The sequence below is a fragment of the Macrobrachium rosenbergii genome, chromosome 58, assembly GCF_040412425.1.
Source record: "Macrobrachium rosenbergii isolate ZJJX-2024 chromosome 58, ASM4041242v1, whole genome shotgun sequence".
NCBI classification, from domain to species: domain Eukaryota; kingdom Metazoa; phylum Arthropoda; class Malacostraca; order Decapoda; family Palaemonidae; genus Macrobrachium; species Macrobrachium rosenbergii.
This window is the reverse complement of record NC_089798.1, coordinates 4,515,618-4,529,753: the sequence shown is the minus strand read 5'-3', so window position 1 is coordinate 4,529,753 and position 14,136 is coordinate 4,515,618. Positions and strand designations below refer to the sequence as shown.

The 14,136-nt window shown below is 45.1% G+C and overlaps 1 protein-coding gene across 1 annotated transcript in view; it reads right to left on the bottom strand.

The window, feature by feature from the left end:
- Positions 1-11,189, bottom strand: part of LOC136837203 (uncharacterized) — a 160,943-nt gene extending 149,754 nt beyond the window's left edge. Inside the window, exon 1 of the mRNA XM_067101872.1 lies at positions 11,004-11,189. The gene's annotated coding sequence lies outside the window, so the exon portion shown is untranslated. The remainder of the gene's footprint in view (positions 1-11,003) is intronic.
- Between the last annotated feature and the right edge of the window lie 2,947 nt (positions 11,190-14,136).

The following is a 14,136-nucleotide window of genomic DNA, read 5'->3' as shown; positions in this document are numbered from 1 at the left end:
GAGGAACAATGTCCAAAATGGCACTACTAAGAAGTGGTGGAGGAGCGGGCGCCAACGGGTGCTCGGGGGGCGCTGTGGAGACGGGAGCCAGTAGCAAAACTTGTTGAGAAACGGGCGCCAATGGGAGCTCGGGGGCCGCTGTGGAGTCGGGAGCCCATAGCGAAACTTGTCGGAGAACAGGCGCCAATGGGCGCTCGAGGGGTGCTGTGGAGACGGGAGCCAGTGGCGAAACTTGTTGATGAATGGGCGCCAGTGGGCGCTCAATCACAAATGGGAGTTTGGACGCTTAGACCTTATTTGCTGGTGTAGCTGACTGTAGAGATGGAGGTGCTGGGTGCGCAGCTCCTGATGCAGTAGCTCCTTTTATTCAACGACGAACGTCTCTGTGCCACAAGGTGGTTAGGCGCCAACTCACGACCATCGTCAGAAGAAGCAGAAGAGAATTGTTCCGGGGTATCCCAGTGACTACACGATGGGCGCGCTGAATCCTTGCCCTTCTTACAAGGAACAGGGGAAGAAATCTCAAACTCCACTGCATGCCGCTTTAGCAGGCGTGACTTGTCTGCATAGCTCTGTGCACGCCTGGGACTAAAATCTTTGGAGCTGGGGGACATACAGTGAGCACTCACTTGAAAGGCCTTTCCAACGGCCTTTGGTTGCAGTCTGGGATTCATCAACAGACTGAACCGAGGGGGCGACTGCTTGGGGGCAGAACCCACCGACCTCCCAGGTGCTGGGGAGTATGTCAGGGACCTTGGCCTGGGAGAATTGGCAGGCCGAACAGCCATCTCCTCCACTACCACTGCACTTGCACTGGGCACCACGAGGCGCTCTGACTCACTTTTATCCATAAGCACTTTCACCAATGACGCTAATTTAGCGATCAATCAATTCAAAGCAAGTGTTGATTTTCGACTCCAGACTGGCAATGGTGTTGGGGGTCGGAAACGTGAGTGCCAGGTAAAGGAGAGGGTTGCACAGGTGGAGGAGATGGAAAGGGGTTGGAAGAAATTACAGGTGCAATTGCATCCGACTTAGTGGATGAATCCTGACTAGCTAAAGCTTAACTAGATTTCCTAGCAATAGCTTTCCTCTTCCTACCTCTAGCTAGTTTCTTGAGATGTGCATCTAACGTCTTCCACTCCTTAATATCCCAGTAATTACACTCCTCACAACGTAAATCTACTGAACATGTTTGTCCCCTACATAGAATACAAACCTTTAGTTAGTCTAATATTGCAGCCTTTGCCGCAATACCTAATACTAGAACTACTAGTGTCAGACATCCTAGAAAAGTCTAATACAAGTCCAAGAAACGGGCAAAGAGTTGTCAACCAATGATCAAAACTTGCCTAACACTATCTTAATTATGTTGAAAGGCTACAAAAATAAATACTTCACCAATTGAAGATAAGGCAAACAACCAGCAAAGTGTAAATTCCAAAATTCAAGCTGCTGTCAACCACAGTCCTTCAACCACAGCCGGCAGAAACAAATTGAAGCTCTTTTTTATGTTGTACCTTCTCTTACACCCGAAAGTGGGTGGGGCAGGTTGCCATAACAAAACAAACTAGCGTGACCCATAATATGATATTTTAATAATAAAATAAAGTTTGTTCATACTTACCTGGCAGATATATATATAGCTGTATTTCTCCGAAATCCGACAGAATTTCAAAACTCGCGGCACACGCAGTGTGGCCAGGTGGTTAGTACTCATTCCGCCCGCTGGGAGGCGGAATCGAGAACCATTCCCATTTTCTATTCAGATTTTCTAGTGCCACTGTCTCAAGAGGGGAGCGGGTGGGCACTAAAAGTATATATCTGCCAGGTAGTATGAACAAACTTTATTTTATTATTAAAATATCATTTTGTTCATGACACTTACCTGCCAGATATATATATAGCTGAATCCCACCGTTGGAGGTGGGAAGAGACAGAATAGGATTTAGGAAACAAATAAATGTAGGCGATTGGCCTTGGTTCCTTACCTGTTAGCATAGCTGACTTCGAGGTTATCTGTCACCCAAGCCTGCTTCTGCTTTTCTAGAGTCTCCAGCAAGGTAGGGACCTATAAAGCTGGAGAGATCTAGATGACCTGTCCACGGGGCGTGACCACAATAGGACTAGATCATATGACCATACAGAGAGGGAAAAGGAGCAACGACCAACCACCTGACCGGCCTATCTAAGGCAATGAACCTAACATAGGCTAAAAATTGGGACGTCCATCTCAATGGCCACCCAACAACCAAAAACACAACAACAAGATTAAAAAAAATACTACCTAACCCCTAAAGGATAGGATGAGTATTGCCTCTTCTCCCAACATCGTGTCTGCGGAAACGTATGGTCCCAGCGAAGAGCAGTCTTCAAATGTCGTCTTCACATCCCGCAAGTAATGCGGCTTAACACTGAATTACTTCGCCAGAAGGTGGCACCAAGAATATCATTAAGGGACATATTCTTTTTGAAAGCCACCGAAGTCGCGATAAGCTCTTACTTCATGAGCCTTTACTTTCAGAAGTCTCATGTCACCTTCTAGGCAGGAGGAATGAGCCTCTCTAATAGTACTTCTTAAAAAGAATGCTAAGGCATTCTTAGACATGGGAAGATCAGGTCTCTTCACCGAACACCACAGACTGTCCGATGAGCCTCTAGTCTCCTTGGTCTTGGCTAAGTAGAACTTGAGAGCCCTGACAGGACACAGGACTCTTTCTGACTCTTGCCCAAGCATCTCCGTCAAACCTTTGATCTCAAAAGACTTGGGCCAAGGGTTTGAAGGATTTTCGTTCTTAGCTAAGAACAAAGGATTTAGGGAGCATACAGCATTAGGACCCCTAAAGCCAATATGTTTGCTAATGGCTTGCACTTCACTAATCCTCTTAGCTGTCGCCAGAGCCGTTAGGAAGAGAGCTTTCCTAGTCACGTTCTTGAGGGAAGCTGAAGACAGAGGTTCGAAAGCACTTGACATAAGGAACTTCAGGACAACATCCAGATTCCAAGAAGGCATCCTGAGTTGAGGAATTTTGACAGTCTCGAAGGATCTCAGTAGATCGTGAAGATCCTTGTTGTCGCACAAGTTCAGGCCTCTGTGCCTAAAGACTGCCGATAACATACTCCTATAGCCCTTAATAATCGAGACTGCCAGTTTATTCTTATGCCTGAGATAAAAAAGGAAGTCAGCTATTTGTGGTACAGAGGTCGTGGTCGAGGAAACTCCTTTACTCCTGCACCATTTCTAAAAACAGCCCACTTGTACTGGTAGACCACATTGAAGAAGGTCTCCTGGCACTGGCGATAGCCTTTGCTACTGCTCTCGAAAAACCTCTTGCTCTTGCCAGCTTTGTGATAGTCTGAACGCAGTCAGACTCAGAGCGGGAGGTTTTGTGGAACCTTAGAAATGCGGCTGCCTGAGAAGGTCCACCCTCAGTGGAAGCGTCCTTGGAAAGTCCACTAGGAAGGCCAAGGTCTCTGGGAACCAATCCGCTGCTGGCCAGAAGGGGCTATTAAAGTCATCCTTGCTCCTTCGGCGTTGCAAATTTCCTTATCACTTCTCCCAGGATCTTGAAGGGAGGGAAAGCGTAAAGGTCGAGGCCTTTCCAGTCCCAGAGGAGGGCGTCTATGGCTATCGCTCCTGGGTCTAGGACAGGAGAGCAATAAAGAGGGAGTCTTGTCGTCCTGGACGTAGCAAAGAGGTCCACTAGAGGACGTCCCCATATCCTCCACAACTCTAAACATACCTCCTTGTGAAGGGTCCACTCGGTCGGTAGAAGCTGATGTTGCCGACTGAGAAGGTCCGCTTCGGATATTCTCCACGCCCGCAATGAACCTCGTGAGAATTGTGACCCCCGAGCATGAGTCCAAAGCAGGATCTCCCTTGCTAGGAAGAACAGGAACGGGATCGAGTACCCCTGTTTTTTTGAGGTACGCTAGAGCTGTGGTATTGTCCGAATTTACTTGGACAATTCAGCCTGAAACTCGGTCTTCAAGAATTGAAGGGCCAGAAAGATAGCACCCAATTCCTTGAGATTTATGTGCCAGGACACCTGTTCCCCTCTCCAGGTGCCTGACACTTCCTCCTCCTCCTAGTGTTGCTCCCCATCCTTCCCTGGACGCGCCGGAAAACAACACTAGGTCGGGGCTCTGAAGATTTAAGAGAAACCCCTTCCAGTAAGCTTTAAGGGGTCGAACCACCATCTCAGATGATCCTTGATTAAAGGAGATATCATCAATGTCTCTTCCAGATCCTCCTTGTCCATCCAGTTCTCCGCATAGAAAAACTGGAGCGGTCTGAGATGAAGCCTCCCAGGGAAACAAACTTCTCCAGCGAGGAAATGGTCCCCAGCAAACTCATCCATTCCCTCACGAGCATGTTTCCTTCCCTAGGAAGGACGAAACTTTTTCTAAGCAAAGCAGTTGCCGTTCTCGGGATGGAAAAGCTCGAAAAGCCACTGAATCCATCTGAATCCCCAGATAGACGATGGACTGCGTCGGGATCAGATGGGACTTTTCTTAGTTCACAAGAAGTCCCAGGGACTTCGTCAAATTCAGCGTCAAAGTCAAGAGAATACTTAGTGGAAATATGCAAGTTAACTGAAACCAGAGGCGGAGGTACTGTAAACAGATGTTAACAGTACCGGCGACAGAGAAAATCTGAATAGAAAATGGGAATGGTTCCCGATTCCCGCCTCCCAGCGCGGGAATGAGTACTAACCACCTGGCCAGCACTGCGTGACCATGAGTTTTGAAATTCTGAATTGGAGAAATACAGCTATATATATATCTGGCAGGTAAGTGTCATGAACAAATTCAAAATTTTGAGCTGCCAGTTAAAAGAAACTAATACTGTAGCTATGTAATTACTGGGTAAGTTACTTATATAAAAACTAATTTTAAAATTGAGAATTCAATTGTTTCATACTAACCTGCAGAACTAATGTAGTATTTGCATGATTCCCAACAATGAAAATTGGATAGCGGGATGCAATTAATGGCACACTCAAACAGGCTTTGTTGTGTAATTATAACTGTAAGATTCAGATGTATCTTAAAAGTGACTATCAAAACTGACAACGCAGGCTTGCGATGTCAGAAAAAAGAAAATGTGGCCAATTGTCAATTAGTTATTATGTCAGTCCATCTGCCTAAGATGGCCTATTAAGCTCCACACCCGGTCACACAACCATTCTCTCAGGCCCCCTCCTCACAGACTCTGAAAGCTCAATTCCCTAGTCTTTGAGTTAAGGCAAGTGACAATGACTGATATGTCATGTGAACTGGCAAGTATCAGACTTCCAAACACAGACATACAACCTTTTTCTCTCTCTATCAGGTATAGCGAGTATCAGACCTCCATTCACTGACACCCCATTCATGCAGCTTCTTATGCATTATACATCAGCATACCAGTGAGATGATGAGAGTGGCTCATTCACACAGCTTTCATGTCTCTTATCCTACATTTGAGCCAAACTCACCTGACCATACATACCTCTATCATTCTAGGTACAAGGAACAGGGAGAGAGTGAATGGTTAGGTTAAGATATCACACTGCCAGCAGCAACAATGTGACCAAGCAATCTTACAGAATCATATACATATTGTACATCCCTTAACTAATGACTAGCATAAACACTATTCTATCTCCATGTAGCAGCATTTAAAACTGACAGTATTGATACACTAGACCAAAATAACATGGAAGTAGAATAGCCCCTAGTACTATGTGGAGGGCTTATTCTGCCTATTTGACTGAGCCCCTGATACTACCTCCCTAAGCAAAAAGGATAGCCCATTCTTGGAAAGTGGTCATGAATTGTGTCTTAATGATACAAATAGAGATCTAGGTCTCTGTTCTGCTGATTTAACCCTGTCCAAGCAGTACCTCAACGCCCTGACTGGACATAAAAACCTGTCTGGCTCTTAACTGCCGACAAATGCAGCTAATGAATGGATAACATATTTCCTTGGAAGAGGCCTGGATTCAGTCTCAGGTTTTGCTCTAAATTTTGTCAAATATGAAACTACCAAACCTTCTCCCTTCACTGCCACAATCGATGAAAGAGCATGAAGCTCACCAAGTCTTTTTGCTGTAGATGGTGCCAAAAGGAAAAGGGCCTTCTTCGTCAAAGACCTTAGATCAGCCGATCCAGAAGGTTCGTAAGGTGGTGCCAGTAAAGCTGCAAAAACCTCATCTAAGTCCACATTCGAGACTTTTGTATGACTGGCTGAAACCAAGCTAGTAAACGCTACAGATGAATGCTCATACATGCTACAATAAACTCAAACAATGGGAGTCTTGGAGAAACCAGGAAGACCTGACGTGGCTTGCCAAGATACCCAGCGATATCAAAATAAGGTGACTTGTTGCATTCGCACATCAGGTGCTCTGAACAAACCAGAACTGCCCAAGGGTTTGCACAATCACATGCAAACACATGGTCAAGAGATCAAAAAGTACTGTACAGTAATGACCTGTTCCACATGAACATTTTGTCTGCATGAACGGTGTGTGAAGGTAGTGGTGACTCTCCTCTGTGTGCTTCAGCAAAAGTACAAGCAGGTAAAAAATCCGTGTAGCAGTCCACCCACCAGCATATGAGCAAACACTGCTGCGAACCCTTGAAAAAGAGAGGTGCTCTCTCAAAGCACGGAGGGACTTCTTGTGAATGCCTTCCAAGACCTCCTTCTTCTCCCTAAGAAGGAGCAAAAGAAGATGAGCAGGATATGAGGAAGAGCTTGACAAGGAGGAGGAGGATACGCAAGAAAAAAGGTACGTGCTTGCATTTCTTTACTGCACTTTGTCTGAGAGTCTACTATCCAGAACTAGTTATAAGATGTGGTCGAGGCACGTAGCAAGGCAATACTGTACAGCCTATTCTTAATACTGCTGGGGCATCACCAAAGGCATGACAACTGTTACTGGAGGCTTAACAGTGCTGATTTCCTTAGCAGAACAGCAGCAAAAGACGGGTGATGGGTTGCAAGGGTACCAAGGAGCCCTAACATCTGCAAGTACAGTACTCCACAGCTGTCAGCAAAACAGCGGCAGGCAGTGGCAAACTGGAGCAAGCACTGCTGTCTCATTTGGGTCAACATTATCAGAGAGTACATGCTGGTCACCTATCCTCTTGTGTATACCCCTTCAGAAGTAGCCATAAAATGAGCAGATGGTAGAGAAAGAGAATGATTAAAGTCTGGGAGTAAAAAACATTCTGTGGTATTCAAGGCAACGTAATCTTTCCCCACGGAAGACACCAGTGAACATAGTTGACCTTTTCTGCTGCTTGCTGCCCCCTCTTCACTGTGATGGAAATCAACCAGCACACTCCTTGTAGGGCACCAGGGATACTGGACCTAACCAAGCATGACAAAAAATTAGTTTCACTATCACAGGCTAAAGTGGCCACATGCTTGCTCCTGTCCTTCACACAAACATTGTTCCCAATTTTTTTCCTCCAATGCAAAAACAAACTAAACACAATACATACAAATAGAAATTTTATTCTACTCCAAATCAGGTAGAACGCATACACACATCCACACTTGACTACTCTGTATCTCAAATTAACCACCTTGTCACTAAGCTTCAGGACCTTTTCCAAGTCCCACTGGGGAATATTCATACAAATAAGGTATTTTTTGTATTTCCTGAGGAACAAATGCTAATGCTAAACTACTCACTCCTTCCCACAGTTAAAATGAAGCCAGTGAATCGCTGAGGTGACGGAGAATACTTAGACAAATATTAGTAAACATTTGTCTGAGGCAACACTTTTAACCAATTCTTGGATTAACATCCTAGGCTATAACATAAATGTTTCCATTACCCAGACCAATCTAGCACAGTTAGGCCATTCAAGTTTTACATCCATCTCATGTGATGGGAGTGGGTGCAGGTATCATAAGGGAATATTTAGCACTTCCTAGATAATGGGAATCACTGTGTTCAGGTGCTGGCAGGGGAACAGCCTAGGCTATAATTCTTTGAACCATTTTTGTATTCTGAACTTCTAACTATCCTCTCATTATGTTTTAATGTGTACTGAACATTTCTGGCATTCTTTTTTTTAGCAATTGTGCAAGTGTGGCAATAGAGGATCCTACTCTTATATCCTACAATATAGGCTAAGGGATTATAGTGAGAAAGTGGGGCTTTTGGGTGAAGGAAAACACAATATGAGTGAAATACAAGAACCTTAATCCCAAGGACAATTCTCTTTCACACCAAGGTAATATCATTCAATGTGTTCATGCTAACACCATATGTTGGGGTAACCCTAGGTTAGGCTAAGGTAGGTGTGGCTGGTTAGGTCATTTGCTAAAGGAAGAACATCAGAAACAGTCAGAGGACACACTATAACACGGGAAAATTATAATTTCAAGTCAAGATGCGATAATAATTTAAGGTAAAATTTTACTGCTTTGGCTACTATTAGTCAAAAAAAAAAAAAAAAAAGTAAAACTAAAGACTACAACTGTAACCCCCTGGTTCAGTAACTATCAGTTTATGTGCAAAATGGGTGCCATGTTTATTACCAGCCCCTTGGGGAGGAATGTAAAAACATGGCCAAAAGCAGTGAATATCATAAACCTAAAAGAGACATAGGCTAATCATAAAGAAAAACATAAAGGAAAGGCAGCAAATATCTCTGTTGACGATTGGTGGGAACGAGGCCATGGCAGTATTCTTCAATATTATGTAAATGAGTACTTTGGCAATAGTGAAACCCACCCTTAGCTTATATCCTTCAATTTGGGGGGACTACAGATTAGGATAGGGTAAGTGTGGTGGGTTAGGTCATTTGCTAATGGGAGGATGTCAGAAACAGAACACACAAAATGACATAAAATTATATTTTCAGAAACAGAGCACACATTTAGACATATGAAAATTATATTTTCATAAACAGAACACACATTTAAACATGAAAATTATCAAATCCAAGATGCAATAATGGTTAGTAAAATTTTACCACCTTGGCTATTCTTGGTAAAAAAGAACAGTAATTTGTTGAGTTGGACGACTAGGCTATGTACATACAAGTCATGGCAGAACTAAGCAAGAGCTCTGAATCGGGTATTACTTTGGAAATTGATTTTTCCTATTGTATGTTGGTTGCTTAGCCTATTAAGAATTTATCATTATGTTTTGTTGGTTGATTGTAATTAACCTGTAATTAACCTCAGAAGTTGTAGGCTGGCCATCCTGGAATGCTATCATGAATGTGCAATGTTATAGGGGAGCCTTTGGTAAAAAGTGGAGTTTCCTTCAAGGGGGGGGGACCCTCCCGACTAAGTAACATGGCCTGCTAGGTTAGGTTAGATTATACATTAGTATAGTTCCTTTTGTAATAGGTTTCCCTATCCAATCCCTTCTTAAACATATGGATAGATCTAAGCCGGCTGTCCGCGGTGAGCTAGGCTATGGCAGTTCACGTTTTCCTATACTGTAGAACTTTACCTGCTGACCAAGGATGTAAAGTAAGATTTTGTTGCTCAGCTGTAATTAAGCTGTAAATTATCTTAGAACTGGTGTGGCAAAACCCTTTCGAGAATAGCTAACAGTAAGGGGGACCCATTGGGAATTCAAGGTTTTTGGTGGGGTAAATAACTTGGGAAAAGGTTTGGGTACCTTATTGTTGTATTTCCTGTTATATATGTCACTTGGAACACGAAAAACAAGTGTAAAAAGAAGGGTGAATAAATGGATAGTGGGAGCCGTTCCAAAGGCACTTTTCATTCATTACTAGTATTGTACTACTTATTCCAAGTCTTAACACGCATGCGCTAGCTTTCGGTTCACCAATCAACAGCTGCTGGTTTTCTGCGGTTAGCAAGAGACTGGCAATTGACGTTTTCCCGAGTTATTTTACTTGCTGAACAAGAATTTAAAGTAATTACCTCTTGCCAGAACATACAAGCTTGCCAGGAATCTTTAAAAATGCAGATAAGGCGCACAGTGCTGTTCTGCCACGGTGACCTATAGAGGCCACCCAATTTGAAAGCGGAAATGATAATGTTTTGTTTCCCGTTTACGAAAGCTTCGAATAGTGTGCAATGGAGCTAGACTATGGCAATTGACTTTTTCTATGTTATTTTACTTGCTTTATAAGAACTTAAGGTAATATTTTGCCAGTCGGCCGCTGCTAAACTGTAATTTACCCTTGAGCTGTGTGCGGGCCACTGGTACAGCCGTGCAGTTTTCAAGGGTCAATTACATTTTAGTTACAGCCGACCGACAAAATATTATTTAAAATTATTGTTCAGCATGTAAAATAACACAGGAAAACGTCAATTGCCACAGGCTAGCTCACCACGGACAGCCGGCTTAGAATTACCAACATATGTCCCCAAAATGACTTGCGCATGGGCAAAGCCATTCCATACAACAGCATGGCAGTCCAGTCTTTCGCCCAACGTTTCCAAAACCCCGTGTTCCCAAGGAGTCCCCAACCATGTTGGGTTGATATGAGGTTAATAATAAGGACCGACAATAACACCACAGCCTTCACCAGCAACTCTAAAAGTATAGGAAAAATGCATTTCCTAGGTAACAGGCCTAGTCCATGCGAAGCTCTTGTTTTGAAATACCCAAGTCATAGCCAGTGGGCGCATGCCAAGCCTAAGTAGGCCTAGGCTTAATGAGAAATTAAATGCAACCGAGTTACGTTGGGCGGGACTGTACGTCCGAAGGCTGGTTAGTTGGATTACGCTATGTATTAACCTAAACATATTTTCCCATTAAAAGACTATTTGGAACTAAGGTCGCCCATCCAAATTTTACCCGAGTAACAGCTAGTCTAGTATGGCTTTGCCACGTAACAGATAGCCTAGCATGGCTTTGCCACGTAGGCCTAGGCGATGCTAAAGCTGGCCTAGTCTAACATAGTGTAACTTGTTGCTTTAGCAAATTCACCAATTAAGCCATGACAGACTATCTACCGGTACCGTTAGCATGCAACACTGAAGCTAATGTGTAATGTCAGACGTATCTTACCCAAAGAATCTGAGTTTCATTGTTATATTAACCATCTACAAGCACCATCTCACTGCATATTGCATCTGGACCGAGAGCGAGCAATGTAAATAAGCTATAGGGTGACTCAGTGAGTGTTTACTTGACGCAGCTAACGTCATGCGGAACTGTCATTCTGTCACTGAGATTATATACACAGATAGATAGATAGGTAGATAGATAGATAGATAGATAGATAGATAGACAGATAGATAGAAGTTTATTGACGTCAACATTACATAGTTATTATTAAAATTACGTACAAGTTCTTGAGTATGGTTCAACAAAAGGACATAAAAAATGCATATAAAAATCTTACGATTAACAAAGAACATCTAAACTAGAACACTTGAACCATATATTATAAATATTTACAGTATTTTATTTTTTAAAAATAAAACTTTAAATGCAGCTAAATTAAAAAAACTTATAACCATTTAAGCAGAATCTTAATAACTACTTTCTCCTGCAAAATATAGAACTGAATTATATTCTAGAAAAAAATTATAACATCTAAAATGCCGAACAACACCTTTAACGATTCTTAGTACTTTTCTCATCTATATGAAGACAGAATTAAATGTATAATTTTACACTGTTCTAACTTTTCACGCTGATCCGAAAATATGTCCCCAATATTTGTAAAATCATAATTATTTCGTATGCATATGTGACTAGCATCTAAAACAGTGGGGCTGGTGTTATCCATATTGGAAGGAGATTATAGTGTCTAGGATAATAATCACTCACGGGAAAAATAAATGCGAGTGCTCAGCGAGGTCCTTTTGGCTGAGTGTTGCTAGATAAATAAACAACTGCAATGGCTACTGACTAGACCAACTCCAAATGGGACATTCATTCCTGTCGAAAGCACTTAAGACAACACAGCTTCTTCTCTACGTCTAATCATGGGAAAATGCTTCCAAGATTCTGTACATTTATCTCAGTAGAGGAACAACCAATAAACCAGTTAACACCCAGCCAGTATGTCACTCAGAACAGAAAGTCCTTAGCACTGGTGACCCCGGGTGACTCGCAAGGACCCAGCCAACCCAAGATGACGACCCACGCGCTGATAGACCCTTCGCCGCCTCGCTGTTTCCCGCCGTTCCTGAGTTCTCAGTATTAGTCCGACCCTCCGAGATGACCCACTCCACCACCGGAGCCCTGGATACCTCCTCCAGGAAACCTGAAGCCGCCCCGCACTCGTACTGGACGAGCTGACCAACGAAGGACCAGCCACGTCATCCTTCAGCCTGATGCCGCCCCTCTCGAGCTGGCTGAGGAAGGATCAGCCGCCGTCATCCTTCAGCCCTCGAGCCGGCCACCGAAGGATCATCCGACGTCACCCTTCAACCAGCTCCCGTCCTCCTCGAGCTCCTGCTGGTCGGTGCCGCCCTTCAACCTCCTACCCGCCCCTGAGCCCAAAAAAGTGCCCTTCGAGCCAACTACAATTGTCGCCAAGACAATTTCCGAAATAAAAATAATCGATGCCTCGCTTGTGGGGAACATTGTGGAAAGCCGGCAAACACATCAGGACCCGAAAGGGCGTGATGATGGCTGTCTTTGGTATGTCCTCTGGCGCAACAGGTACCTGAAAATAAGATTTAAGAAGGTCTCCAATTTAGTGAATATTTTGGCCCGTGAAAGGAGGCGTGAGGTTTTGCATATTGGGCAGATGGGTAGTGGTCGGGCTCCGTTGCAATGTTGAGCCGTCTGTAGTCGCCGAATGCAGGGTCTCCAGGAGCCGTCCGGTTTCTGCACCATGTGGTGGGGAGGCCCATGGACTGGAGGCTTTCCTGCAGATGCCCATCCGTTCCATCTAAATAAATATATGCTTTCTTCGCCTCCTGAAGGCGCTGAGGGGAAGCCTGCGGAACCGCATGTGTCGGGGCCCTTTAGTCACTATATGGTGGTATATGCCGTGCTTGGCTGGGGCTTGGGGACTTGACAGAGGTCATCGGGCTTAAACACCAGGGGGGAACTCCGACAGAAGGTGTGCAAGATACTGGTGGGGCTTACGGCGCTGATGGTGGGTCTGGGTCCCGCCGTTAACGGGAGAGACCGGCAGGAGTCATCGAGGAGGCGCTTGCCGCCCCACGCCGACTAGCAGGCCGGTGCGCCAGAAAATCGGCCCCCAGGAGTGGGGTTCATATGTAAATGGCATTGAACTTGACGATGAAGTCCCAGGAGTAACTCTGGCCAAGGATGGAGATCGACAGGAGCCTGGTGCCGTATAGAGAGGATGGGGTTCCGTTTGGCGGCCGTCAGGAAGGCGGCCGGGTCTGGTGTCTGGTTGCGGTCCTCTCTGGATGCTGGGAAGACATGAAACTTGAAGGCTCCTGTGTCGACCAGCATCATCCTGCCGGACGCGGTGTCCGGACGTTGAAACCTACTGTTTTGAGGCCCTGGGTTCTTCCAGGCTGCCATGGCGGCCTGTCCTGCTGGTCGCCGCCACCCCGTTTTTGAACGGTTGAACCATAGCAGGATTGCGGCAAGGCAGTTTCAGCGTCCTTTCCGAACCACTTGTGATAGCGACAGAAGCCGGGGACCACCGTCTAGCTGTGGTTTGGTGGGCGTCTGTTGGCGATGGCGTTGACGGGCTGCTCACGTCCTCTTCAGGCTGGGCGGAGCTGACCGGCTCAGTGGCCGGTTTTAGCCGCTGTTTGAAGCCTTGACGGAGTCTGTGAGGTGTTGTGCCGCCTCAGTTGAGGTCCTCGACAGGCATGGTGTGGCGAAGTCTTCGATCTGGTTGTCCACTTCCGGGAGCTTTGAGTTGGATGGAAAATTTCCCGTCATGAAGTTTTATCTCCTGCCGCTTGTTTTGTGCCACCCGAGACTGGTGTTGACAGGAGATTACGACCATACCTGCCGCGTCTCTTGGTTTAGGTCGTGGCGTGGATTATTGGCAAGGTCGATCGCACGAGGCGGCCCCATTTCGGCGATGGGCAGGAGCAAGCTTCGAGGAGGAACTTTTTTGTGGTGCTGTATGTGAGGGTGAGTGTTTCTTTGGTACTGTTTTCTTCAAGATGAGTTTGTTGTACACGTCCTCCGGAAGGGCATTTGAGCACTGTGTCGGCCTGTAGGATTTCGTCCGTGAGGTCGCGATTCTGAA